The 26,456-nt window shown below is 39.4% G+C and overlaps 1 protein-coding gene and 1 long non-coding RNA gene across 7 annotated transcripts in view; both read right to left on the reverse strand.

The window, feature by feature from the left end:
- RAI14 (retinoic acid induced 14) overlaps positions 1–26,456 on the reverse strand; it is an 86,306-nt gene that overhangs the window by 36,650 nt on the left and 23,200 nt on the right. The gene's annotated exons all lie outside the window — the stretch shown is intronic.
- Positions 1–26,456, reverse strand: part of LOC310890072 — a 38,960-nt gene continuing 12,504 nt past the window's right edge. Inside the window, exons 2-4 of the long non-coding RNA XR_014577002.1 lie at positions 23,932–24,073; positions 22,717–22,842; positions 1–22,504 (exon numbers count right to left, since the gene is read on the reverse strand). This is a non-coding gene — a long non-coding RNA (uncharacterized lncRNA). The remainder of the gene's footprint in view (positions 22,505–22,716; positions 22,843–23,931; positions 24,074–26,456) is intronic.

Raw genomic sequence — 26,456 nt, forward strand, 5'->3', positions numbered from 1 at the left:
TAAAAGAAGAAGGGAGAAACATTATTAGCACTAGTGCCCAGGCTTCCCTGAATGATTCTACACACATTTGGCACATCTGGAAGCCAAAACAGAAGCCCAAATCAAAGAAAAGACACAGAGAAAGCTACATAAAATGAAGTTGCAATCCATGTAGCACAGGCTCCCGAGAATTCAATGGCTCAAGCCAGGACCTAAGTACTCACTGAAGATGACCTCTGACATAAAAACTCTACAGAAGAACTGTGCAGATACAAACCCATTTGTTCTTGCTTTGTTTAAAAGAGTTCTCCTTCACTTGCCTAGAAACAGGACAGTCCTAGTTTCTCTTTCGGAGCTGCACTGGCCCCATGAGACCTTCATCACATACATCATGTTGATAAGCAATGAGCTGTCTCAGCTGATTCGCACCCCACCTTATCAACCCAGGTCAATCAAAACTTTCCATATTCAAGGCTTTCCCCAGCTCACAGTTTAACACAAGAGATTCACAGGTTAAGAGTCTTCCCTTTGCTGGCTGTAATTAGTTTTACTGAGCTTTTAACCCACCATGTTTGCCTTTAAAACAAAGGAATCAACCCGAGATAGACAGTACATCCATATCACTGCTGAAAACAAAAGATGACCACCCTATATTTAAACCTTTCCAAATCCACTACGTCTTTTTTAATCATTCTCATCACTTGAATTAATGAAATGACACTATTTCCTAACGTGATGATCCCCTCCCTCCCATTCCCAATTCTCAAGGCAGGGCCTATTTCCTCTACCAGATTTCCAACCAGGATCTAGCACGTTACTAAGAAAACAGAGTAACCTTTTGTATCCCATGTAACCACAGCAAAAAAACCTCTGAAAATGAGTGAAAGTTGCACCCATGCTTTCTAGGTTGGACTCACAACAGGGTACAGTCTTCAGTAAGAGCATCTAGTTCATGTGCAATTAAAAGCTGCTTTTGGATTAGCTTGAAACCCTGCTACACTCAGGAGAGCATCTTCAACAGACTATGGCTTTCTCTTTGACATCAGTCAGCTCATCTCCGGCATGACTGTCTGTTCAACAGCACTGGATTTCTACACAATTTTGGCAAAGACTGAATTCCTATTAATATGCTCCTTGAGAAATATTCAGCTTGAAGAGCACTTTGTTCTGACACTTTGCACAGACTTGTTTTTTTTTGCTGTTAGCTGAACAAAATGTTTGATACTTTTCCGTCTGGACTCGTGAGAAAATATGAAGTGCACGCTGATACAAACCAATTCTCAAGGCTCTGCCCACCCTGAAAAGCAAAAAGGGAAGAAAGTGTTCCACCTTGCTAATTGTTTAAAAAACTAGATTAAAAAAAATAAAACAAACATATAAGGATGAGAATGCAGTCCAAGCAGGAAAGTAGTAGTTGAAAGAACAACACCTGCAACCAAGAGTATGAATGGCAGCTCTGCCAAAGGAGGCGGCATGCAGAAGACAAAGAACAAATGCAGTCTGATGGCAGTGTTTTGACTGGTGGGTAGATGCACATCAAACAGGTTGTGTTCTTTATTCTTACAGCACTGGAATAAAGCTCTGTAGTTTCCAGAGCATTAGTTACATCTGCAAAAAATGATGTTTCCCCTAGCAATATTTATACTCCATGGCAATGAGTGCCCTTCCAAGCAGCAAGCTCCACCTAAAATGAAACTCATTGCATATTCTTCATTTGGGGATTTTTGTGCTTTTAAAGGGAGCGTACTATTAAAAACAGATGTTAAAAAGACGTATATTACTTTTAAATAAAATCTTGAAAATTAACATGGTTTGTTTGTAAGCATATTATGCCTTTTGTTTTGGACTTCATCCTGTTTCTAAGTTTGTTTATTGTTATTATGCAGTCATATGAGATACTTAAATATAAGCTATTTGATCAATCACCCACAAATCACCAAGATGACTGCAAAGCATTATTGGCACCTAACTCCTACACAATTTATTTATTTATTTAATCTTGGAAAAGAAAAGAGGAGATAGCAGGTAACATGATTATCTACACACACACATCTAACATAATACTCACCTGTACTTTGAAAAAGAAATACAATACCTAATTTAAGATTTTCTCATGACCTAAAATAACCAGTTTACTACTGAAACATGAAACTGGGTAAACTACAGGAAAATGTGAAGATTAATGCTTGCAGAAAATCCATAGCAGAACAACTTTCAGCAGGGTATTCACTTTTTTAGTGCAAAAATGACCATGTCTTCCAGAAGTAGTTGCATGGGTATTTCTTTAATATTCAGCTATTAAACTGAAAAAATGAAGTATAATCCTATACCCAGTATTCTGGTGTAAGCATACAAACATGCTAATGCCAAGCCCCAGGTTTAAGAAAGACGTCTATTTCCCTCTGGACAGGCTGCTTTGATAACCATATCCCTGTCTGTAGTTACACTGTCATTAACATTCCAGAGCCAAGAGAAACCAACACAGCCAGGTCCCAAATCATGCCTCAGTATTTATATAGCGTGGAAGCAGCACCTGGGAGATTTAACATTGAATGGCGAAGCCTGGAGCATTCTGAAAGCGATTCTAATGTTGCGCAATGATGCCATGTTCATGCCAAAAGCAAAACATTTTATGACATATGGTATTAGTCTCTTAAAAGAGCAGAAACTTTATTTCATTTTTCCTGTAGTTTCCAACCATACTTGTTTTGATTAAAAAAAACAAACACACTCACACAGCTAGAGAAAGATTTAACAGTGCCTCATTTCAACAAATGCTTCCTATTTATCTGTACCACTAAACAGAATCCCTCGTCTCCATGAATTAAACAGACCCAAACTTGGACAAGCTGTTAGGTAAAGTGGTCTCTCATGAAGACCCTGAAAACAGTCAGTTCTGTCAGATCCATCTCAGTGTCAAGGAAAGGCTATCAGTGTACATTTCCTTGTTTTTCATGCAAAGATCGTAATTCTTTTCCCTGTTCAGAGGACAACCACAGAGGCTGGAGGCTAGAATAGCAAGTTCTGTATTTGGTAATCATTTTAGACACCCTCTTTTTCAGGGTCCTAATTCTGTATCTAATTAGTACCCCTTCTTCTAAGCACTATGACTCAGAATTGTTAAAGGAATTAATAATTTTAGAAACTGCCTGATACCTAATCAGCTTACATTCATTTTTCCAGTTGCATGTTTTCAGATTTCCTTAGTGATTCTATAAGATCTTTAATATTACCATATCAGCTCTTTTGTTTTGCTCCTGGAATACAAAAGGATACATGTAGTTTCTCTTCACCATTGTGTAGCAGAGTTATGCTCATTTAAAAATTAAAATAGCTGTGTTCTATGCAAGATGCTTAAAGTCATCATGCTGTATTGTCCATATAAAAGTTATGCATCTTTCCATTAAAGCAATAAGGATTCCATTCTAGGGTATCAATAAACATGTCACTATTGTAGGCCCATTTTCTATTCAAGCTTTCTTATACATATTTAACAGAATTATATACATTTAACTATAATGTAAGTTACATAAACCTATTTATAGACCTCTTTTTTCTGCAAAATAAGATCAGGGATACATTTGTCCACATAAACAAACAACTATGCAGACATCAACTGTTGCTTAAGTATTCCTCTGATATGATTCAACTGTTTTTTCTTCTTCAGTACACTCAAATCAGCAGCATTGTACAATGAATACATTCCAGAAGTTAAAGGTAGAGCTAATGAAGGCCTACAGCAGGCTTTCAAAAACAGCTGTTCCTGTAGGAAATTGTAGCCCTACTATCAAAAAAAAAAAAAGAGAAAAAAAGCAAAAAAAGGAAAAAAAAAACACAGAAGGAACCCACGCAGAGAATATGTACCCAGAAATACAGTGTCCCCTCCCCAGGGTTGGAAGCAAGTTGGAGGCATTTAAGTCACTAAGGCTTTCACAGTGGTGCCTCATGTAATCAACAACTGCACGGCCACTGGTGCACAGAGCAGACCAGAAAATACAGAACCCTCAACAGAGGCAGTGACCTCTGCATTACACACAATTTCTGGTTCTTTTATAATATTAGCCTGGTTTTGACCCCACAAGTCACACAAACAACCACCAAAGACTTGGAAAGTAACTTCTGCCAGTACAATACAAAATATGGCTAGTCCCAAACACAACTACTATTGCTCAGTAAATGTTTCTAAAAGCCACCTTGAGCTGCCATTTATTGTGCAGCACCAACATTTTTTTGTCCAGGACAATGTGCACATGGGAGATGGATGCTCATTGACCAAGAGCACTGGAAGGACCAAGGCAGCCAGCATAACTAGAGACCTCAACTTGTTAAAACCTCTGCATCAAGCTTCCACCACTGCAACCCCACAAACCATCCCATTCCACTTATTCAGGCAGCCCAAACATTTCTGTAAGGCTCTTTTGTTCAGCTGCCCCACATCCTGCCTCCTCTATCGCAGGGCTCGCTCAGCACCGACTCCTTGCTATTATCCACACCCACCAACACAACATGCACATTTCAGCCAGGCAGCACAGACAGCACCATGCGGCAAACAGCCCCTGGGAAGTTTCAGTCCTGTCGCCGCCGCCACTCTTTCAGGTAGCATAAATGGATGCTTCCTGTTCTGTCAGAGATGCCTAGACATGCATTGTTCTGAACAAGCCCATGTAGGGCACGAGCTCAAGGTTAACACAGAATAGCAGCAGTGTCTCTTGAGCATAGCATCAGAGCAACAAAAATGTAAGACTCGAGCAGTTAAGCAGATACTTTTCATCAGCATTAAAACCAAAGGGGATTTTTTTTGTTTGTTTGAAGAGTGTTGCAAATACGCAAATTAGCCAATTGAGTAACCTGTGACACATGGTGCTGCATGCAAATAAAAAACCGAGCAGCTCAGCATGAAGGCAAACACATGCATGTAATTAAGTTGGCAGAATCAACACGGAAAAGACTGCACATGTGGGGTTTCTTTATCCCTTCCTCAGCAAGCACAAGTCCCCCCAAACAATTAACATTCTGCAATAACAATGGTTTGTAAACACATGCAAAACTCAGCTGATGAAACACACATTTCAGCTTCATATAAACAGAATCAGTATTCCACATTGTACTTCTTCAGCTGCTTTTTCCCCCAGTTGAATTTTTAAGTATCAGCACGCTGTTCAGCTTAGGAACATTTTTAGGAACCTTACAAAGAAGTTGGCAGGACACAGCTAGCCAAGCTCAGGAGGGAAAGCCACTCCTACACACAGCACTGTCAGATCAAGGTTAATTGAGTGAGGCAGAAGGCAGGAGGGAACTGATTGACTTGATTTATACTATCAATTTATGATTACTTATTAAAAAGGGCATAGTACTGAAGCCAAAAGCAGAGTGCAGGCAGTACCTTCAATGATAATGTTCAGGACAGGTATATCTGTCCAAACCGCAGCTTCATCAGCCACAGATACACACATTATTTCTTCTGCAAACCTGATTATCAGTATTCTGATTATCAGTATTTGCAGCCATTGAATCAAGGAGTTACTACATGGAGCAGGAGCTGCCCATTATAAATCCTTTGCCATTGGGATCACATAGAGTATGTTTAGATGGCAATTTGTTTTGAGTCCACAGATAAAACCTTCATGTCGAAACCTATTTTTCCCTAGTCAAAACAGCTAATGCAAGCTTTAAGCATTGTTTTGTTCTTCTGATGCAAAGTGAACATATTCCTTTCCAGAAGAAAAGCTCAATAATTTAAAAAATGTTTAAGGAAGATACTTTCTTAATTTCCTTCATGACCACATCAGGATATTAAACGTCAATTGTCTTGAGATTATCAGTAAATGTCATGCAAGAAATGACAACATATAACTAGAGGTGATAGTTCTACTTAGCACTTGTACACAGTGTTTCCCATTTGCAAAGACCTGAGCAAACATTAACCGGACAACAACTGTGTTTCTTTATCTTTGGCATGCAGCCTACAGGAGATGGTTTAAGTGACCTTGCATTGTTGCAAACCTACTGGAGGCAAAGTTATGTTATCTCCACTGAAATCAGAACTGCAGGGAAGCCAGGAGTAGCAAATTGAAATTCCTGATAACTTCAAACTCAGCAACTTGCTGTCTGAAAAGGAAAGGAATACTTAAGGACTGCCATGCAATTGTTTGTGAAGCCAAAGACGCTGAACCCACTGCATCACAAGGTCATCCACAAAATTCTGTGTGTGCTGGACTTCCCAAGAGAGTCTTAAAAACAAGAACAATCCTATTGTAGGGAATGCATTTGCTAGACAAAACATCCCCCAAAGTTAAAACAACAGATGATGGCTTTTCTCAGAAGAATGGCTTATCTGAAAACATTTAACCCAGGAGTCAGTGATAAGTGGGTAAGAACTCTATATCTTTCCCAGCCCTCCATCCCCAAGACTGAATTGGCCACTAGCAAACTTATGTGGTGCAGTGAAAGTCTCCTTCACAGAGTGGCAAGATGTTGTTCAACTCGCTGTAGCGAGGTAGGGGTTGGTCTACTCTCCCATGTACCTGGTGACAGGACGAGGGGGAATGGGCTAAAGTTGTGCCAGGGGAGGTTTAGGTTGGATATTAGGAAAAACTTCTTTACTGAAAGGGTTGTTAGGCATTGGAATGGGCTGCCCAGGGAAGTGGTTGAGTCGCCATCCCTGGAGGTCTTTAAAAGACGTTTAGATGTAGAGCTTAGTGATATGGTTTAGTGGAGGACTTGTTAGTGTTAGGTCAGAGGTTGAACGAGGTGATCTTGGAGGTCTCTTCCAACCTAGACGATTCTGTGATTCTGTGATTATCAAGCAACAGCTTGTCCAAGTTTGTTGCAGCAGCTCCCAGGACATTTGGAGCTTAGTATATGCCAGAAGCTGCTGCCTCCAAGGCCCCTTTCAATTGCTGTGGCTCCAGCTCTTTCCTGTACCTTTCAAAACCTGCCCAGGGGCCATGTATGTCACCAGTGCCACTGCAAGCTGACCTCTGCTGCACAGCACTGCACTTCACTGAGGCAGCACCCTGAACAACTGTGCCAAAAGACGCTATATTCATTAACTTTACCACAAATAAGGTCCTGACCTCCAATTAAGTTGTCAAAAAAGTAAATTGTGACAATGGCTTTGAAAGTAATTCATAGCGATATTATCTATACGTTACTAATTGCTATACCAGAAAGTCTATTCCAGCTTCTCTTGTCCACCCATGTTCCCTACTTGAGGTGACTGACAGCTAGTAGCATTAATTATGTTTATATAAGCAGATGAAGCATTTCTTTAAAGGTGGAAACAGCAGCAGCAATGCAAGTAACCTGTGAACCTTCTACAATAAAAAGCGTTACTCCATTGTTCTCCTCTTGCTACTCTGCTTCCTTGGAACGACTGCCTATACAACATGCGCAAGGCCTCTTTAATACTGGAGACTGTATTTGTGTCAGAGCATAAATTCAATTTGAAAAGTAGATAAAAACCACCAAGGGGAAGGCAGGAAGCAGTTGGAGTGCATGAACCACTAATGTTAAAGGACTAATGGTAGCTTGTCAGTAAACCTTGATAATTACGCATTCATTGGGTAGCTTCTGCGGATAAAGAAGTGATTATTATCCAAGCAAACCATTTTTTCTTGCTGAACCCCAGAATAATACAACTGAACCGCAAGTCACTCAGCAGGGCACTTTTATCAGCCAGTAGGACTGCCTGGAAAGTCTCCAGGCAAAGGGGGACTACAGGCTGTGAAATGAAAGGGCCTTTTACCAGCAGAGAACGGGAAAGATGACCTGACTGAAATGGCCATCTGAAACTGCAAGTTTGTGGAGGGGAAGGAATAAGAAACAAAGATGTTGTTGAGAAAAAGTTAGCGTGGTCTTTGCTTAAATCATGACTTGCAATTTGCAGCTGGCTGTGAGCTGTGCTCCAAGAATGCTCAAGAGGGTAACGAAAATTGAAAAAAAATGCATTGAAGAGTTTGCTGTTTAGCTGAGATAACTGTATATACTATTGTTAATTTCTTGTTATTTTTGACAAATTTATATGCAGAGTAGCCATAAAGTCAGTGTAGGGAATGTGCACAATTAATAACGCAGAAATCAGTGGCTCTTCATAGCTTAACTGTGAGATTTCATTTCTGTAACAGTAAGACAGTGAAGAGGTTGAGCCCAGAAACTCTGCAAGGGAGGCCAAGAGAGTGACAGCGTCCAGCTAAGCCACATCAGGGAAATGGCTGGCCCACATCTAGTAAGCCTAGCAGCACACGGTAGAATCCTAAGCAAGCTGGGAGGCACACAACTCACAAGTGCTGCTCATTTCACTTCCTAGTAAAGGCCACGATGTATTTTTCCTTCCGATACCACTTAAATGCCTTTTAACAACATAAAGGAAATCAATCTCCGCACTTGAGGAACAGCAAGATTTCCTGTTAATGTTACATCTAGGCACATCAGGTCTTTTATTTTCTTTTAAGCAATTACTGTTTTCAAGCAACCAATTACTTTCCAGTAGAGATAAAGGACAAGTGATGTGCAAAAAGCTCACTTTGTTCTAATGTCTAGCATGTGGTAAGAAAAACTACATCGAAATCATCAGTAACATATAGCCAGAACATTGGCAATATGTGAAACTACTGCCCGTTATTTATCACCTCACATCAACAATACAGCAACTAGAGATTTATCTTTACTTTCAGATAGGGAAGGATGTAGCAGTAACCACACCACATGCAACTGATCATTCTCTGTAAGACAGGAGAAAGTAAAGCCAAGAATTAATCGTGGATATTCTTATAAATAAAACAATGTTTATCTTAACACAGTAAAAAAACACAAGGGATCTTAAAAAAAAGTCAAATCAATCCTCTTTGAAGTGATCATCTCCCACTGTTTTGCCTTTTCCCATAGCTTTAAAGATTTGAGCTACAATGAACATGAACTCAGATTATTGTTCTCATCTTGAAGTCATTCAGTAAATGTTACTAAAACCAAAATACAACTAATAGACTGCTGTTTACTGCCAAGCACATGGCAGTCCCTCAAAAAAAATCCATGGGGTGTCAGAACACACACTTAAAAGAAAACGCCTCTCCAATTGTTACTCAAAGACCACAGAGAATCCTCAGGTCTTCCTTATGCTTTAAAAATAATAATAATAAAATCTATAAACAACACTGATTTTCAGCATTACAGGCCTTGTGAAGACTACTTTCTAACAGTTTTAAGACTGAAGAACAACTGAATCAACAGATTTTAGCTAAATATCAAGGTCAAATTGCAACTCACACTAAGGACATTCAGTCTTTCAAGTCTTCAGGATTTCTGTTGCACAACTGCTTCACACAGTTGGGAAAAAGAATCGTGAGATTTAAAGTGAAATTGGTTAGGCAATCTAATCTCACTTTTTATCTGCTAAGTATTTTTCAGCGATAAACAGGCTACAGGATACAGGGACACTGCCAACTATCTGCAAGCAAAGCTTGTTTTGTTTGTTCAGCTATTGTGTTGACTATCTTGCATTCTGCAACACTGTGCTAGACACAATGGTCTCTGAGGACCAGAGTGTGCCTAATGACCAGGACATAGTTCTAAACTTTCTGGAGTTGAGACAGTGATCAGAACAGCCTGTCAGCTTTCAACATCCAATGCTGTACACATACCACTTCCTTAATGGATTTGTTTTTACATTCAACGCCACCTATATTTTGGTTAGTATCTGAGCTGACTACATCTACTCAGATGTTTAGTAACATCTTTCAGTTTCTGTTGATGACTGAATTTCGCAGAGGGAACCAGTGCTTGACGCATATTCCTGCTTCCAGACGAGCAAGAGGACATCTATCATGCTGGAACATGCTCAGCTGCAACATTACCTCATTTGCTAGGACTGGCACTTTGTAGACCCATGACTCCGTGTTTCCTCCTGCCTACTGCTGAACCTCTCCAACCATTGTTCTTCTTGCCACTTCTACATAGAGATGATTTTTTTACTAGTTTTAGGGCTGTTGCCCTTTTTTCCTCTCTGTTATTCTGTAAAGGGGAACAGAGACACAAAGGCTAATTGTGACGCCTGCAGACAAGGAAAAAAAATCTTCAATACTAAACAGAATCACACAGTCAAGAGTCACATGAACTGTCTACATGATACCAACAGCTCGTAGTGAAAGCTGTTTCCATTGTTTTCATTTTGTTTTTTCTGCTAGCAAGAAGACTGCAGTAGATTACTTGACAAAACTCTACCATCTTAATATTATCCAAATGTACGAGAAAACATCATAAATGGTTGCTTTAAAAAACAGCTGACACTATTTTTGATACCTTTTAAACTGCCATTGTAGGAAGCAATACAATTTCAAAATCCATAACAAAATTTATATTAAAAATCTCAAAATTATTCAGCATAGAAAAACAGTCTATTTATAGCTGAATTTGCCCTTCTTGTAATGGACATATCCACTGTTACTGGGTTATAGCCTTCTATTCTGAAACCCAAGACACAGCCAAACAAAACACAGTGCACACATAGAAACAAATCCCTATGCCAAGAAGTTATTTTGTTTGGAGTCTTCAAGAGCTCAGCTCAATCTCTAAAAGCACTTCATGGCTACAAAAGAAGGCAAAAATGTTTCACTGTCTGTCTGATCTTCAATAGGCCACCGACGGATACTTGTGTCATGGATTGACCTCTAGGTCCAATACTTGTCAGGTCTCCAAAATCAAATATTAAAGCAGCTCAGCTTTGCTTGCTGCTTTAACTTCCATGGGTGCAATGAAGGATAATCTGAGAGTCATGGGGAAGTTACACCTAGGATTCTTTCCAAATTTCTCAAGTCCTACTGGGAATGTAAGCAATTGTTTTTGCATGAAAACAAAATCCAGTTCAACAGCTAGAGAAAAGTATGTGAGATTTCACACCACCACATCTTCCCACGTTGTTTATCCTCCGCATCACGTGCACTGACAATCAGACAAGGCTTTTATGCGTCAGATCTTCTATATGCAGAACATCAACTGCCCATGCATGGCAGGCCTCAAGAAAAATGAGGGAAAGAGCAGGCAGGCACTCACCCCATTTCCTTCCCGTGGTCCTCATCTGCAGAAGGAGCTCCTTTCTGTACAGAGTTGAATAATAACACTTATCCCCCTTATGCGGATTTTCTGTTTGCCAGGCACAGATGGCCTCACCTTTCATCTGATCAGGGCCACAGCTAGCACACCACCTATCAGGCACCCTGCAGAAATTGAGCTATTTGCCCCAAGCTAGTGGTGGAGTTTAGCACTTGCCTGTTCAAACAGCAATTGAGCCATCTGCTGTCTGCCACAACTTCCCGGATCAGTAAATTAATGGACCAGTATACATGTAAAGAACCCTCCGATCTCATCTGAATATTCTTATCCACATGCAATTTACTCAAGCACTAAGTGCTATCTCTACCAAGCTCTTGCTCATTTGGATATTCTGCATCTCAGTGAACACGCTAGGATTAATCACACAAGATGACAGAAATCACAATCTGTGCCTTTTTTGTTGTTGCTAAAAAAGATTCAGTCAGCTCCTGTTAATTAGTCCTAGGCTGGATTATATTGGCATGCCACGGTCTATTTACTCTTATTGGAGATAAGTGCTGCCAATGGTTTCACCATGTACTCTTGATCCTGCTCTGTGAGGAATACTGTTGTTATTACATTTAGAAACCCTCCTAGGGCTGTCTAGCTTTTATTGTGATTTCTTCAAAAGCTTCATGCACAGTTCCTATATTAACAGGGATCAGCAGCTTAACTACCTAGAGGTTTTCACCTTTCCAGTTCAAAGTCACAGTGAATTAAATTGCTACAATGAAAAGATGCACAAAGCACAAAATCCTTAAGGGCAGCACAGCCCCAGAGTCTGTGAAGACAGAACACAATCCCATGTACAGTGGGTCTGCTGTGCTATAAGCCCATTTTCGATCATCAAAAACATTCCTGTTACAGCTAGAACTTCTTCATCAGAGCCCACAGAGGTACTGACATGAGGAAAAAAAGTGCCTAGTAATAATGCCAATCTTATAAAACATTTCCCTAAGCCACCGTTCCCCTTTGATGCTTACAAGTAGAGCAGTCTGACAAACATCCCAAAATATACACACTCCCCTCCCCACTACATTCCGTTTACTCTACAAACTTTTAGGATTGCAACTTCACACCAAGGCTATGCTGGATTTTGTAGAGAGCATCTAATGCAACAACTGTGAATGAATAAATGCTCAATTCAGACTGCTCCCAAAAGAGCAAATGGCCAGTCAGCAGTAAGTTAATTCTTATCCTCTTCAAAACATGCTTTTCAATAATTTATGTGAGAAGGTGGAGGGAGAGAGAAAAGGAGATCAAGGATGTTTAACAGATTTCAAGTCTTCAAGGAAGAAGAGAACGCCTAACAGCTTTGTGTGTCACGAGCGAAATGCAAAGAAAGTGTATTTTTTAAGAATCTGCATTACATACCTTTGGGGTTCCCTTCTACTTCAAGAGACATGAAACCCAAAACGACAAACGATACAAGTGTCCTTTTCGTATCCTCTAACAGCATCTTCAACAGATTCAGTAATAATTGCAAATAATTGTATAAATAAGCTGAAAACGGGGTAGTTTTCATTGCCAGAAACAGCAGAAAGCTTCCAAATTTTATGGGTTAAAAAAAAGCCAATAAATTTAACAGTCTTTTGAAGATGTTAGTATAATCCTTCCAAAACTGAAGAGAACAGATGACTCAACCATATGGCCAAGTTCCACTAAAATTCTGTCTCGTAATCATAAAACATGATGTAATGTAGCTTGGTCCCAGGAGAAGGAAAGGCGTTAGACATGTGTGACATGCACAAGCATTCCCTGAATCCATCTGACTAGCTAGTTTAAAAAGGTAATACACAAATAATCAGGGTTTTTTTAGAAGTTTCCAAGATAAATATTCTCAAATCTTCTCTTGGAAAAGGAATAAGTATTGCTCTTCAAATCTAAATCAATGCATCAACCATTATTGTTACAAACACTGCTCACCTAAACATGTACAGTGAAGTACTTGCTACACCTTTCCACAACAATGCGTCTTTTAAAAGGTTTGCCATTACAAACTTTGAAAGCAATCTGTGCTGGATTACTACCTCAGTCTTAATGAGCATGAAGTTTAAAGGACTATTTGCAAATCAAAAGAAGCTTCCCTTTTAAAAATATCTAGGGAAAGGGAAGGAATACACACACACCAAGTGACAAAGAATATTATCTTCTGCATTACATAAAGGTTGAATTGAAATAACTGCTAAGAAAAATCAGAGCCATCAGCTCTGACAGGTAAAATACCTTCCAAATCATTAATCACCCAAATATACACAACAGAAGACATCAATACCATCGTAACTCAAGTGTTCTACAATCACCTGGAATTAACAGTGACCACTCAGTACATGGTTCTAACTCTGGCCCTCATTATATTTAGGACTCCACTTGAGCAGGTATGCACAGATGTCTTAACATGTAATGTGTAACAGCTTTATAAGAACTCCACTTTTTATTGTGGGTAGTTTAAATCTGTGATTTGAGTCCAGGCTACTAGAAAAACAGACCAATTCCAGAAAGAAAAGTAAGGAAAAAAATGACAAGCAGCAGTAGTTTCCTTTCTCAATAGTGACAAAATTGGCAAGGGAAAATTACTGGGGGCTGGGATATAGAGACAATCACTCCAAAGCCTGGCTGAAACCACTGTGTTACAATCCCACCCAGCAGAGACAGGGCCCAAGCAGCCATTACACTGAGCATCCTTTTTCCACACACTTAAATGTTAGGGAAAGAGCAGAAATTGATAAGCCAAGTGGTTACACAAGTGACCCATGAAAAAGTTCCAAGCTTCCTGACTCTCCACCCAAGCCCTATCAAATCAAGAAGTGTTAGAAATCAAGAGGTCAGGCATAAAGAAAAAAAACAATCAGAATGGACTGTATACCAACCATACATCTCTAAAATTCCATTAGAGCTGGAAGAGGTTAAAAAGTACAAATATGATCCAAAATGGCATCTGTGTGAAGAACAAATTGGACAGGATGCCTCAGTCTCTAAGGTAGAAAAGTTAAGGAAGACGGAAGTCAACAAAATCATCAGTAACATGGACAAGATGGATGGGGATCAACCGTTGTCTTTTTCGGCACAACGAGGGAACATCAAACAACAGTGGGACCAGGTCATAAAGAAAGTTAACAGCAGAATTGTAGAACTGCTTTCAAGGTAAGTTGCAGTTGCAAGACATCTATGCGGTTTCAAGGAGGAACTTGTCACTTATTAGGTAGAAAGATTCAGTAGGCTGGTGGGACCCTCAACCTGAAACAGTAATTGCTGTTATGTTGCTAACAGAAATCTGTTCAGCCCTGTCACCTTTTGCATCACATCTCCTATTCGTCCTCCTGCTCTGTAACAGCAGACACACCAGCCTCCCCAGGGCCTTGACTGGGACCAGAACAATGTCATGCTAGGAACACTGCCCTAGAGAAGAAGCTAGTGACACATGATGACAGTGCTTTTCCTCTAGTGAGGAGAAAAGCATAAAGAAAAAAAAAAAAAGAAAAAAAAACAGCACTGCTACCCCTTGTCTGAACTTCCCTTTACCAACAATCATGCTCTTTACTCAAACCTCTGTGCTCAAGAAACCTATGTGCTGTAGATCGCTAGCAATCCCTTAACCACTTCAACAATCCAAAGCTGATTAAGAAAAATAAACCAGTAACCTTGAATTCAGCAGGCCAGCTCTGTATCACCAACCCAACATTTATAAGAAAACTGCAGAAAAAAAGTGGCCTAAAGCCACCATATTTGTCCATGACGCCTCAACCACAGAGCATTACCCATGCAGAAGCCTGGAATGCTTTTGATTGTATGGTCTTCTCATACTGCAGCTACCCATTCCTATAATCTTCTGGCAAGAGCTTTTATTGGTAACTTGAGTCAAGGGTTGAAGTACAAACCAAGGACAGGCTGCAGCCACGCTCGTAAATCAGGGATTTAATAAAAACCTAAAGACGTATAAAATGATCTCTGTCACATAGGCTGAGATCACATCCACACTATGAAAGGATACAAGTTCAATGGACTATCATCTTTTATATCAAGCATATTTTATACCATGCCAGTCCAGCTATAAAAATACTGAATTACTTGTTCAACATGTGGACGTTTTGAAAGTTAGGTATCTTGTTTTTGCATCTAAATATGGATTTGAAAAGGAAGCTCTCAAGAACTTGACATGGATGTTAGCAAATTTATTCTTTTAACAGTTGAAGTGTCAATTACTACATATCAGTTCTATTTTATCCTTTTACTACACTATAGTATTTCACAACTGCCCTTCAACTACCTCCAAGAAATCAAATCTAAACATTTTGGCTTGGCACGCTGTTTGAATGGGAAGAGACTGACTAAACTAAGATAAATCGTCCTGCTGTTACTTTTCCAGAAAAGGTTACAGTGAAGATACTTCTATTAGCAAAATATGGAAGCAATATTACTATAGTGACTACAGAAATTTTAGTGAAGTGTGAACAGACAAGACTTCCATAAACCCACCACAAAGCATTGCTATCTGCTTGAGAAAAAACAAAGAGCTCTTCAGCATCTCCAAAGAACTCTACAAGGCTGAGCGACTATGTGCTGGAAAGTGTTTCCTTAGGAGTGAAGAAAGTTTTGGCACATGCACTGCAACGTCACTATAAATTAAACCTCTGTGCTGCAGCTGTCCAAGGCTTTGTACTCAGTCCCTGACACAACACGTTGCCTCGGGCTGCTTGCTGCATGTCTGCCCAGCCACTGAACTGGTTTTACTATGTTCCCCTTTGCAAAACTGGGCTGTTATGCTCACTGTGGGCTGGCCACCACCTGTGCCACTTTCTTTCAGCACAAATGCTCTAGATGGCACAAGACATCAAATACCGGGGAAAGGCTTCATGATTGCTGGAAGGTTACCTGCAGCCTCCACGGTGTGTTAAAAAGAGCAGGGAGAGTTCCATGCACCAGCTTTTTACACTGGAAATTAAACAATCAACATCAGACGTAAGTGACGGAGGGAAAGGAAAATTCCACCATTCGGGTTCAGATTTGTTTAAAAAGTAGGCAACAAACATTTTGGCAAAAGAAGAAATTTCTGAGAATTATATATTATTTGAAAATAAATTGTAAGTTTTAGATGAGTATTGAGCTTCAAGGGTAGCCAGCCACTTCCTGAGCTTTGTTTTATTTTCAAATGCGTCATTCATTTATTTCTATGCCCATGCAAAAAGTTTTCCAAACATTTAATGTCGAACAGGAAAACTGAAGTGGAAAGTGGATGACAGCCAGTTTAACTGAGCTTTATCAACACACTCCATACATCCTGACACACTGTACACACTCTGAATTACCACAAGCACTATAACCAGTCATGCCAGTGCTATTTTAAGAGAAGTCATATTTTGCAAATAGAAACGATAGAATTTCAATAAAGTGCAAAATAACATACTGTGTTGTTTATGATCCATATGTTGTTTGCATGAGACTGAACATGCAATAAAAGAGCAATAAAATAACCCATGCACATCTGTAGACCTTGAAAAATTAGGTGCTGTAGGGCAACATTTTAATGATTTTAAACCATCAAATGACTGTTGAAGAAATATATAAATTTAGAAGAAAGAAAGAAAGAAAGAAAGAAAGAAAGAAAGAAAGAAAGAAAGAAAGAAAGAAAGAAAGAAAGAAAGAAAGAAAGAGACTTCAGGTTTCATTATATATTTCACTGTCTGCATATACATCTCCCACCAAAGCAAGTCAATATTGCCTTTTTTTTTTTTTTTAATTTGGCTGAAGGAAAAATCTCTGGGAGACAAACACAAACAGATTTATTCTCAAGTCTAGAAGCTGAGCATGCTTTAACAATTGGTTTCCTCCAGCCCTGGGAGCTTGGGACTATGAATCCTTTCAAGAGAGGTGACAGAGCCTGCCTCACATGGATGATGTCTGAATAAAACACTAGCCCATGAGCAGAGAGCGAGTTGCTTGTGTCTAAATCAAAACTGATGCATTTCTTGCTGCTGCACCAACGCAGCCCCTACCAGCACTTATTTTAGACAGAGCTGTTGAGTTATGCCAGGAAAAGCCTGGTTACCTTGGAGACATCTCCCAGCCAGCTCCGGCAGAACTCTCATGATATATCTCACCAAAATGCATCTCTCCGCTGGGTACAGACAACTTCCATGTGCTTGAGCAGAATACTATGACACAAAGGAAAATGACCAAAGTATCCCAGCATAGCTAGAATATCAGCATAGGATAAAGGATAAAAGGATAAAACAATTACATCCAGATCCTAGCATATATGGAAGTATTAAAACTGTGGTGCAGTAGGAGCCTGCTACACACAAAGGCTTTTTTGTTTTGTTTGGTAGGGATTGCACAAATAACAAGTGGATACTGAAAACTTTCATCCAGAGAAGGCTTCCACCCCAAATGTAGAAAATATACCAGTTACTTTAATACTTACAGTCTCTGGGACAGAAAGAGAGCTGGTGTTTAGGAACATATGCTGGAATGAACACTTTTATTTTTAAAAAGAATAGTACAGCAGACTCATCTTGACATTGTCCCTTCTAAACCAAGCCTAAAATAATTTGTATCTGGGAAACACAATGTGGAGCCCTGCAGCAGTCAGATGAGAACTAAGAAGAGCTACAAAAGAGCAGACCAACACAGAGCTAAAATGATGTACACTATTCAAGAATACTTTTTGTTGTTTTTTAACTGAAGGAATCTCTGTCGCCAAATTCTCTTGCTGTCAGAAGTCAATCCCACCATAAATCAGGAAAATTGCTTTAGTCCTGTTTACAAAATTGTCAAACAGAACTCTTTCACCAAAGATGTGTCCCCTATTAATAGTATCTCACACAAAATAACACCCTTCTGCTTCACAAGACTGCCTGAGGGTGTACAGTGTGATATGTGGCATCTCGTCTGCCTTTATGACACATGGCATTATTACTGTTAACACATATATCACGGCAGAGGTGCTTTTGCAAAAAAATAGATGTTCCTCTTCTTTGAAGAAGCCAAGTAGAGTTTTCTAGCACTCTACCACATTCAATCCATCACCACAAGTTAAGGTCTTTAGCTACTTGCATGAGACTTGCCTATCAAACTCTCCACCCTTCAGATTTTCAAAAGCACAGCACAATTTGTACCTTTATTACTACAAAAGCTACTTCTTAGGCTGTTTGGTCCCTGGGCTACAAAAAGCTGCAACTAGAAGGCACCAGCAAGAACTTCAAATCCCATTATGCAAACAGCTCAGCTTCTGCTTGGAACAGAGCCAGACAAGTAGTGAGCAACAGATACAGCAGAAGCCCAACTTAACCAGTTCAACATCCACACAACTTGCAGACAACATGCTTTACAAGGCATGAAGAATTTCAATGTTTTCAATGGAAAGCACTGATTGCAGAAGGTTCCCCTTCCTCTCGGCTGACATGCCAAGGCTAAGACAGTCAGTTATCTTGGCTTATTATACATAATTACAAATCTATTTTCAGCCCTCAAAGGTGTATTTTTCACCATCTCATAAAATACTGTAAAGTTGTAAACAAACATAAGATGGCTTTTAATTCATGATTTACATTCCAAAAATTCAAACAGGCATCAAGTTTTCTTCTCAAGATAAAAACTCTTAAAATTCTTTCTGGTTTTAATTTCTTTTGGTAAGAATGTCAGGAAGAACAGAGGGTTGGAAAAGGAGCATATTTCTGTTCATATTTTCTGAGTTAAGTCCCCCTCTCCCCCCGAACTTTCACCCCCTTGCAGAAGTTCATGCCTGTCAAAAATTAAAAAGTCTGCATTGCAAGATGGGCCATTATAATTCAACACATGCTGCTTTGGTGGAGAAAAAGCATGTTTTTGGAATAGCTCTGTTATGGGTCAGGAATGTAAAGCAGAGTTCATATTTCAGATGAAAATGGGAAACAGCTTTTTCTCGCAAACCCAACTCAGCTTTCCAGTACAGAAGTCTGCGCAGTAAGGTCTTTGTAGCGTACTGCATCAGACCTTTAAGTGCAATAGAGATCACCAACTGTTTGCGTTCTACAAACTGCAGCATTGCAAATTCCTATTTTTAACACTGAATGCAAGTTTTCAGCATTTGCTTTAGAGCATACTCTCCTGCTGCAATGTTTGCACTGCCACAGATGACTCAATGGACAATCACATGCTCTATATCATTCCAGAGAGCATCCCAGGCTCACAAAACAACTGCACTATTGAAACACAAGTAGAAACAGCACAGCTCAAATGAGATGGCATCACAAAAGTGTTCTGTTCCTCAAAGATGTGCAAACTGGAGTTTGATGCACTACAAGTCCCAACACCTCCCCAAAGCAGAGTACAAAATCTCTTTGCACCCAGTCCTGTAACTGTTTTATTCTGTGTAAACAATCCTTTTTTTTGCACTTAGATCCATGTGTGTGCTTAAGAAAGATTAAGAAAGTTACTACATCTGTACAACATCAATGTCAATACCATGTAGAGGAACATCTTGGTTTCTGGTCTCCTGGAAAGATGGATGGGGACCTAAGGGAGGGGAAACAAGTTGAAAACGAGTTCTCTCACAGACAGAGCATCTTCCAAGCTATCCAGCAGAATTCAAGTTGTAGAAGTTGTCCAACTCTCACATGTATTTCCCTAAGACACAGGAATCAGCCTAATAGACTTGCTAAAAGAGTAACATATCTTGGCTGTTCACTAGATCGTAGCATCTTGAACAAGTAACAGGTTTGTGGAAGAAGTTCTTGAGGAAACCAACAAGAATGCCGTACCTACTTCCTGCACAGAACATGCAGATGTTACATGTGAGCCATCTAGTCACTATCTGCTTTTAGCCAAAGTTTCCTGAGACAAGACTCTCCCAACACATTTTCCCCTAAAACCTTTGCTGCTCAGACAGGTTGGAGGAAGCAGAAACCTGGACAGAGCAGATAGCAGCCAGCCACCATTCCTGAGATCATCTCACTGATGTGTATGTGAGAGACCTGATCTTCAGACATAAGAGTCAGTGGCATCCATCCCTGAAGGGTGAAATGGAAAAATTCACATCACACAATGAAGAAGGGTTAAGATAATGACAAAATACCCTATTTTAACTCTTTCATTTCTTGTCTGCATCAACAGTGTAAGAGTACCAAAAAACAAGATGTAAGATGTGCCATTTAAGTTCACAAAACAGTGACAGTAACAGAGTATGATTTTACCCTTTGGGTGAAAGGTACACCCACAAACATAACATGCAAAATGTCAGGCAGAAAAACATACTGCAAAAGACTGAGATCTATTTATTTTACAAGAAACTGCAGCTAGATGCATGTCAGAGTTCAAATTATCCTAACATTTCAGGGCCCCAGTCATGGTTGAAAGCGCTATTGCACAAAGCACCAAAGAAAACAATCTACCCTTGATTATTCTCAAATTGCAAGTGTAGCCAGGTCCTCACCCAAACAGATAGTCTCCAGAACAGCTATGTTAAGTAGCTTTCTTAAACAAGTTCAGTGTGACACTACTTTTAGTGTTCCATCTATTTTACAGAGTGGAATCAGATCTCCTTACAAGTTTATTTAGCATAGACAGAAACCACATCCCTATTCCTCGATATGAATTGTCAGTTTTAAAAACCGGACCCAGCTGGTAGCTTTCTGTTAGCACTGATGGTATTCATTACCAAGTGTCAAAGAAACTTACAGTCCTTAGTATGGCTAGTTTCAGCAAACTCAGCAATACAGGTCTGAAGGTCCTGTTCTTGTTCCAAAATTATTTATTTTGAAATAGTTTTTAATTTGATGCAGTTTCCTTCCTCACCACAGAAAGAGGTTTATGCAATCATTCTATACCAGTACACCTACTCCCAGATTACTTAAAGCTAGGAAGCAGTCTCCAAGATAAATAAGCTCATGCAAGTTTCATGAGAAACAGAGATTATGTAGATGAGAATAAGGCAGTGCTTCCACCAAAGGCTGCAGTTTAAGCTTAGCTGTTTTATTTGATCTGTCAAATGCTAAACGTTTAACTGCACTACCTGTTTTAGCAATTCAGAACAGCCTCAACAGGCGCTGCCTGATGCCCAGCAGGCACATGGGGGAACACTGCAGAGAGCTGTCTCTACATGTATGTCAGAGAAAGAGCAGAAAAGGCAGACACTGAAGGTCAGAGTGGGAAAACCACAAGTGCTGTGATGCAGTGGAGATGGAACACAAACCAACCAAGCTTCAACAGTTCTGCTGCTTCCAAAGGACCTTGTGAAATAGAAGATATCTAAAGACTGACTCTGCCCAGTCTCAAGAAATACTGCAAAAATGCTCACATGATGTTTCTTGAAAGGGTTGCTTTATTTTCTTACAGCTTTTACAGAATATGTAGTCATATTCATAACATAAATCAGGTAGACCGTACCAGGAAAGAAGGTTTAAATAGTGGGATTGAGGAGGAAGCTATGGAAAATCTCATAAGGACTGTGTTCTGGACTTAATGCCAACAGCAGCAACTCCAACCCCATCATCTTACATATAATATCAATGATCAGTTGATAAACTGATTTTTATCAATTGATAAAAACTCTCCCTCTATTGAATCACTGAAGGTAGAGAACTCCACGAACACTAGACAGTTAACCACACTGCCTTCAGCTACTGGAAATAAGATCCTCTCCCTGTCATTCTCATCAGCTGAAATTATGTTCTCCCCACCAACTGCAGTACATGGCAGGTCTGGCAAGCTTACATACTAAAAGACTGAGACAGTTAAGCATTAAGTAAGAGAACACAAATTAACGTCAACTGCTGATTTTCCCCACCACTGGGCTTTCTTGTAACAAAGACTAAAAACATTGTAATTAACTTTGCTCGTGAAATGCTATGTTCTAAAGTTGGGCCTAATTAGATGCAATATAATTCTTGCCAGAAACAGATAATGTGCGTCTTTCATCAACTCGGGTGATTGGAATTTATTAATGTTCTCAGCAAGTCTGCATAACGCGAATTATGTTTACCCGCTGCTCCGCAAAAAAGCACGGTGTCTCTTTTAGGTACGATCAACAGTATTTGATATTTTATAAGAGAGAAATGTATCTTTCAGTTTAGAATGAAACTTTACAAGAGCACAACTCAAACTGCAAGGGCAAGAAAGGAAAATAAAAATAACAGCACTAAGCATAGCAAGATCCAGGGCCAGTACTAGCTTTCTGTAGTACAGATACATAATAAGTGTGTGGGGAACAGCAAAGGGATATGGAAACAGGAAAGAAGGCACGGCTTAGCAGTGATGCTTTTCATTACAGCAACAACAACTAAGATCTATTGGTAAGCACAATGCCTCAAGGGCAGCATGAAAAAGCCACATGAAGAAGTGCCAAAAACATCCTCAAAGTTACAGTAGGACAATGGAGGCCCAGGCTGATGGTAGCTCTCTCCCAAGTTAATGTCTTCTGAAGTTAGTTTAGCTTGAAATACTTCAGCACTCCACCCACAATCAGCTAAAGAGAAAACAAGAAACAGAATGTGAATGATATTCATGCTTGTGCAAGCTCTTTTATTTCTTTTTTAAATACTACTCAAGCTGCGTGACAATAGATGTATTTTCCTTTGGTTTGTTTGATTGTATTGCTTCCAAACAAGAACTGTTCTCCAGAGCTCTGCTACAGAAGGTAATCTTGAATGTCCCAACCTTCAAGAAGACAGAAATTACCTTCCAACCTCTGTAGGAGACAAGCAGTGTTAGAGATGCAGTTGAGGTCTCAAGCAGATTTCGCTATAGCAGTCCTGAAGCAGGAAGAAAAATGGTTGTTTTCCTCCCCTCTGAATGTCTTCTACACTAAAACAGCCCAGAAACAAACAGAAAAGTGAACAGAAATGTGGGGGAGGGAGGTATGTAACACCAAGTGTTCTATAATTTCGAGCTTCCCCATACAACTCAAACTGTGACAAATTACAGCTTTGATAAGGACAGATTGTATGGGAAACTGAGTAAGTTTAGAATTAAAATGAATATAAAGAAGACTGGAAAAAAAACCTCTAATTTCATAAGGTACTGCCCACATGCCTAATGAGTTACAATTTTTAACAACCAAGGTTTTCATGTAATGTAGCAGGCACTCAGTCCTAACTGTAGATTCTTAGCATATTACATGCCTTCCACCCAACCATTCAATGTTAATTATTGTTATAGGTGTTGGGTTTCATAACCAGAGCTCCTAGTTCTCTTTAATAATTACTGTTGTGCAAATATTTCTGACTTCTGTAAACACGGTTAAGAGAGACCTTCTAAGCCAGGCAGTCAGTAAAGCTGCTGAGTTGTGGAAAGCCAAATCTAGGTGTCCATGAGCTACAAAAAAAAGTTACAACTACGTCTTCCAAATAACAAGGGAGGAAACCATTACCACGTTTAAACTCCTGAATTTGTACCAATACTACTAGCCAGCTTATCTAGTTTTGTCATACTTCAGACATCTTGGGTTCATATCCAAGTTGGAAAGAGCACAGGATAATCTCCAATGTGACTATTTAAGGATATTTTAAGATAAGCAATAGGTTAGTTTTGAAACTTACACTTATGCATGTGTTTGAAATGACTCATGAAGAGACAGTACTGTAAAAAAAATACACACACACAGTGAAGGAATTCAGTAAATTTCTGTTTTAGCCTTGAACTTTCTGTGTGGCAAGATTCTGGAAAAGGCAATGAATATTTTTGCAAGATTTGCCCTACTAGCAGGACAACAGATACTACCAACCACCACTTACACCACTAGTAACAGCCACACTGGGTATGAAGAGATCTATGGGCTTTTTAGATCAGGAGCCAGACGTTAAGACAGTGTTCATTACACCTGTTCAAAGCCTCAGAAAGAGAAGACTTGCTCTAACAAGTAACCTTCCCAAGAGAGGAAGGGACTTGCCTTACCTATGAGCATGAGCAAGTCCAAGATCATGCTGCGTACAGGTCACTGCGCCTCCAGAAAGCAACTTATTCCCCCCGCAGAAGTTTGAATTATTTACTTCTATTTTCTCTTTTCTACAGGGAGACGTTCATTCGTGCATCTAAACTGGATATTCAAGGTGAAAAGCAAAGACAATATATACATAGTATATATTAACATATAAATAGAAATATAAACATAGTAGAGAAACACTTATAGAAATTGAAGTTTGTTTTTGTTCATTTTTAATAGTTTGTGAAGGTCTGGATTTGGCAATATTTAAGTTGCCTTGTTTTTTTTTTGTTTCTGTTTTTTCTTTTTTTAAATTAATTTCTAGACTTTTTTGCAGCAGGAGATTTGGAAAAAAAATCAAGACTACTCTGAAGAAAAACCTAGCAAGAAACAGAAAAAATAGAATTCATGGAATAAAATGAAAAAATGGGGCTTGTACTGCATAAATTCAAACCGTAAATTCCTGAGAACAGTAGTAATAACTGGGAACTGAGATGAATATTCTTGTTGCATCGACCTATCACCATTTCTTGGTATTAATAAGGTATCACTCCCATCATTTCTAACAGATCAGAGATGATTACAGTACCATTTCAATTTCCCCACACCTGGTCTCTATACAGATGTATTTAAAATCCAGTCAGCCAGTTTTCTTTAAACCACTGGCAAAGGAACCTGGGTGATGTAACTTAAGAACACATTGAAATCTTCCCCTCTTCTCAACCCAGAAATGCTCACAGCAGCTGAAGCATGCAATGTGAAATAAAACTGGTTAAAAGACGACAAGGGAATTGGTTAGGGAATAGGGGCTTCTTGGCATTCCTTTAAACCATTTCCCGTTCACCCTTGTGGAGTATAACATAGCCCTAGGAAAATACATCTGACCTCACTCTTTTCAGCTGCATTTAAAAAAAAGTTTGGAAAGCAATTTAAATATCAGATTGCACATTCATAAACTAAAAAAAATAAGAAGAGGTTATACGTACTATTGCCTTTGTCTCCGACTAAGACAAGTTGGTTTCCTTTTTTTTTTTTTTTGTAAATTTAATGAGAACTTTGATTTTCCCTGGGAGACGAGGTCAACAGACTAGGGCATTTCCTGTCTGCAGCAATGCCCTGTGCATATGCAGACATGAGTCTTCTGACAAACAACTGATGTATTTCAAAGAGGGGGGTCATTACAATCATGGAATATAGCAAGATCACATTCTTTCCTATTTGTTTTGCTTAATCACTATGGATTACTCAAACATACTTGAAAAGAGGATGCATTTCAGTTGTGTGTGTGAAAACAAACAATTCATCGAAAATCCCACACACACTGAAATCAGAGGAGGCATGTTTCAGGTCAGACCGTGACCATGCATTGATGGAAACTTGGAGCAAACATACTGAAAGCATCTGGGATACAAAAACATAAAATATCTGATTCTACAACGTCCTGAGCACCTTGTCACTAAGAACATAGGCCCCTACTGTTCAGAAAAAAAATAAAGGAGGCTTTATGATCACGGCCATTTATGGCTTCCATATTTCAAATCAGCCCTCTGAACCCTCCTGATGGAAGTGTCCATGCAAACCCCATGCAGTCCTATCACATATTTGGGACAAACCCAGAGCGGCATGCAAGGAATGTCAAATCTTCAGAAGAATCAACAGCAACACCTCACCTAACTCCCCACAGATTTTTAATAGCAGGAAATTCAAGAGACAGTTTACAACAGCCAGCAGACATACAAAAGTCAGAACATGCTGAGCAGTCTCAAGCTATGTAGAGCTATGTAGAGACAAAAATAAAGCTAGGCAAGGCAGAAGCTGGTTGTCTCTCCTTAACAGAATTTATGCAGCCCCCATGTTTCCACAGTATTCAAGCACTGCAGAATCACTTCTTTTTTTTTTAATCCACCACAATTACCCTATATAAATACCCTTACACACCACTCTCTCATCTTAAATATATGAAATGTGGAGTAACAAGTACCTGCACAAGATTACAGAAACCTGCACTGAAAAATGAGCAGTTGAGTCCTTCTTCCAATCTTCTAGCTTTTCCTTCCTTTACTGCACCAGCTGGGCAGTTCTCATGCTGATAACCTAGGAGCTTAAGTCAATCCTGACGGTGAGATTTACACTGCTCGTTCTCCTTTTCTAAAGGAGGCAGTATACTGTTTTACAGCCACCTTCAGTGAATTCACAAGCTACTTAGAATAGGTTTGTTTTCCTTATGTCAAAGAACATAACTTCATAGTTGTGTTTACTGCATGTACAGAGAGCTGAAACAATACTACATTCATAAAGCTGGAACTACTAAGCACTATATAAGTAATTTACAGACCAAAGATGCAAGCCTGACAAAACAAGAAAACAACAGCTATCAGTGCTAAAATAGAAACATAAATCTAAGAAAATAAAAATGCCGCCTTGAACACAGCCATTAAGCTTACGAGAGTTTGCCAGAAGAGGTGAACGAGTAGAAGAATTACTACTGCAGAAGAGC

This window comes from Anser anser (assembly GCF_964211835.1).
Source record: "Anser anser genome assembly, chromosome: Z".
Classification (NCBI taxonomy): domain Eukaryota; kingdom Metazoa; phylum Chordata; class Aves; order Anseriformes; family Anatidae; genus Anser; species Anser anser.